This window comes from Ovis canadensis, chromosome 15, assembly GCF_042477335.2.
Source record: "Ovis canadensis isolate MfBH-ARS-UI-01 breed Bighorn chromosome 15, ARS-UI_OviCan_v2, whole genome shotgun sequence".
Classification (NCBI taxonomy): Eukaryota; Metazoa; Chordata; class Mammalia; order Artiodactyla; family Bovidae; genus Ovis; species Ovis canadensis.
The window spans coordinates 90,178,613-90,182,554 of NC_091259.1; positions in this window are offsets into that span (position 1 = coordinate 90,178,613).

A 3,942-nucleotide genomic window follows, 5' to 3' on the forward strand; every position below is an offset into this window, starting at 1 on the left:
AGTCACAAAACATCACTTCTGCTTTAGTTACAAGTCCATCCAGGTTGGAGGGAAAGACGGACCCCATTTCTGGAGGGGAAAAGTGTCAGCATTATCGTGTGAGGAGAACATGTGGGAAGGGGTGTGGCATCAAGGTCATGTTTGGAAAATGCAATCTGTCACAAGGGCTAAGAGGTAGGAACTCAGGCCCTTTGGATCAGACAGGCTCAGAAGCCTCTGGAAACAGAAGTCAAATCTCACAAGGCAAATATTTTTCTCCCCTTAGGAAGTCACTACCACCACCACCAGGACCGCTGCCTGCGTCTGTTATCACTGTGTGTGAGGAAGGGGTGTATTCGGAGGAGGCTTGGGGAATCTCTGCAATTTGGGAGCTTGTTAAACCTCTGGTAGGTGTATGCCCTGATTCCACAGTGGCATATGGGCAAAGGGCACATAAAATCCCCCTGACACCCAACCTATCGACGGCTGCCCTGTTCATTTCAGTCACTCCCAAGACAGTGTGGTTTGTGTTCACTAACGTCATGTTTGTTATCTATTGCTGCATAAAAAATAGCCCCAAATAGAGTAGCTTTAAACAAAAGTGATTTACTATCTCACAACGTTTCTGAAGGTTGGGAGTCTGGGAGCAGCTTAGCTGGGTGGTTCTGGCTCATTGTTTTAGGAGGTTGCAGTCCTCTGAAGGCCTGCCTGGGGCTGGAGGATCTGGACCCAAGATGGCTCACTTACAGAACTGTTGGCCAAAGGCATCGGTTCCTCCCCGGCTCTTCATAGGAGGCTGTGGTTCCTTGCCATGTGGACGTCTACATGGGGCTTCCTGATTGTCCTCAGGACGCAGGAGGTCCTCTTAGAGTGAGTGACCTGAGTGGGAGGCTGCCATATCTTTCATGACCCAGGCTCAGAAGTCGTTTATCATCATTTCGGCCACATTCTTTTTGCTAGAAATAAGTTAAGTACACCCCGACAACTCAAAGAGAGTGGGATTAAGCCCCACCTTGTAAAGAGAGATATATCAAAGAATTTGTGGATGTATTTTAAACCCAGCACATCACAGCCTATGTGAAGGCAACCTCCAGACCTTTCCATCATGGCAGTTTTCTGGAGAGATGAACAGATTCTAGTATTATGACGTAAATGATTATGAAACGGGGTTTCTCAGGTGGTTTAGCAGTAAAGAACCCACTGGCCGATGCAGGAGACGCAGGCGACACGGGTTCTATCCCTGTGTCAGGAGGATCCCCTGGAGGAGGCAATGGCAACCCACTCCAATGTTCTTGCCTGGAAAATTCCATGACCAGAGGAGCCTGCTGGGGCTATAGTCCATGGGGTTGCAATGAAATGATTATAAAGTAGAATGCAAATAAGGTGATATTGGTGCAGCAATATACAGACTGATTTGTGGAACAAAGTAAACAGCCAAGAACGTAACGTAAATGTGCCTTTAGTGTGTGATAAAGATGACAGCTCAATTCAATGGACAAAGGAAACATGGTTTGAAAATGACACTAAAGCAAGTGGTTACTTGTTTCGGGAGGAAAGTTTACCTGGTAGCACAGCATAAACCAGAATAAACACACCGCACACAACAGAACAATAGATCCGTGCCGTGCGAAAGTTAGAGAGCAGCAGGAGCAAAATATGGATGAGTATCTGTACGATTTCACGATAAAATTTCAGGACTTCTTTACTGTAAAATCGGAAACATTTCAAAATTTAAACACTGAATTCCATAGTAAGAACATATCATACGCATGAATATCACTTCAGTTCGGTCGCTCAGTCGCGTCCGACTCTTTGCGACCCCATGAATCGCAGCACGCCAGGCCTCCCTGTCCATCACCAACTCCCGGAGTTCACTCAGACTCACGTCCATTGAGTCCGTGATGCCATCCAGCCATCTCATCCTTGGTCATCCCCTTCTCCTCCTGCCCCTGATCCCTCCCAGCATCAGAGTCTTTTCCAACGAGTCAACTCTTCACATGAGGTGGCCAAAGTATATATAATCATTAACAAAATTTTAAAATATTTTTCACACATATGAGAAAGTGTTAACTTAAAATGCCAAGACAAAAATAAATCTTAAAGTTCTTTAAGCATCTTAAAAAAAAACTCACACAAATTTAGATGGCTGTAAATATATAAGACGATGAATTAATAATCAAATGTAAACCAGATAAATAGTTGCTGCTGTAAAACCATCAAGTTGACAAATAGTAAGAGAGAAAGAAAGAAAACAAGAAGGAAAGAGAAGGAGGGAGGAAAGAAGACAGGGAAGGAAGGAAGGAAACCAGCCCAGGGTTGACCATAAAATTATAGTCAGTGCCTTTGTGGAGCAACAGACTGGTTTCAAATAGGAAAAGGAGGACGTCAAGGCTGTATATTGTCACCCTGCTTATTTAATTTATATGCAAAGTACATCATGAGAAACGCTGGGCTGGAAGAAGCACAAGCTGGAATCAAGATTGCTGGAGAAATATCAATAACCTCAGATATGCAGATGACACCACCCTTAGGGCAGAAAGTGAAGAGGAACTAAAGAGCCTCTTGATGAAAGTGAAAGTGAAAGTTCAGCTCAGTCGCTCAGTCGTGTCTGACTCTTTGCGACCCCATGAATTGCAGCGTGCCAGGCCTCCCTGTCCATCACCAACTCCCGGAGTTCACTCAGACTCACGTCCATCTAGTCGATGATGCCATCCAGCCATCTCATCCTCTGTCGTCCCCTTCTCCTCCTGCCCCCAATCTCTCCCAGCATCAGAGTCTTTCCAATGAGTCAACTCTTCGCATGAGGTGGCCAAAGTACTGGAGTTTCAGCTTTAGCATCATTCCTTACAAAGAACACCCAGGGCTGATCTCCTTCAGAATGGACTGGTTGGATCTCCTTGCAGTCCAAGGGACTCTCAAGAGTCTTCTCCAACACCACAGTTCAAAAGCAGCAATTCTTCAGCGTTCAGCCTTCTTCACAGTCCAACTCTCACATCCATACATGACCACAGGAAAAACCATAGCCTCGACTAGACGGACCTTAGTCGGCAAAGTAATATCTCTGCTTTTGAATATGCTATCTGGGTTGGTCATAACTTTTCTTACAAGGAGTAAGCATCTTTTAATTTCATGGCTGCAGTCACCATCTGCAGTGATTCTGGAGCCCAAAAAAATAAAGTCTAACACTGTCTCCACTGTTTCCCCATCTATTTCCCATGAAGTGATGGGACCGGATGCCATGATCTTCGTTTTCTGAATGTTGAGCTTTAAGCCAACTTTTTCACTCTCCTCTTTCACTTTCATCAAAAGGCTTTTTAGCTCCTCTTCACTTTCTGCCATAAGGGTGGTGTCATCTGCATATCTGAGGTTATTGATATTTTTCCCGGCAATCTTGATTCCAGCTTGTGTTTCTTCCAGTCCAGCGTTTCTCATGATATACTCTGCATATAAGTTAAACAAGCAGGGTGACAATATACAGCCGTGACGCACTCCTTTTCCTATTTGGAACCAGTCTGTTGTTCCATGTCCAGTTCTAACTATTGCTTCCTGACCTCCATACAGATCTCTCAAGAGGCAGGTCAGGTGGTCTGGTATTCCCATCTCTTTCAGAATTTTCCACAGTTTATTGTGATCCACACAGTCAAAGGCTTTGGCATAGTCAATAAAGCAGAAATAGATATTTTTGTGGAACTCTCTTGCTTTTTCCATGATCCAGTGGATGTTGGCAATTTGATCTGTGATTCCTCTGCCTTTTCTAAAACTAGCTTGAACATCAGGAAGTTCATGGTTCACGTATTGTTGAAGCCTGGCTTGGAGAATTTTGAGCATTACTTTACTAGCATGTGAGATGAGTGCAATTGTGCGGTAGTTTGAGCATTCTTTGGCATTGCCTTTCTTTGGGATTGGAATGAAAACTGACCTTTTCCAGTCCTGTGGCCACTGCTGAGTTTTCCACATTTGCTG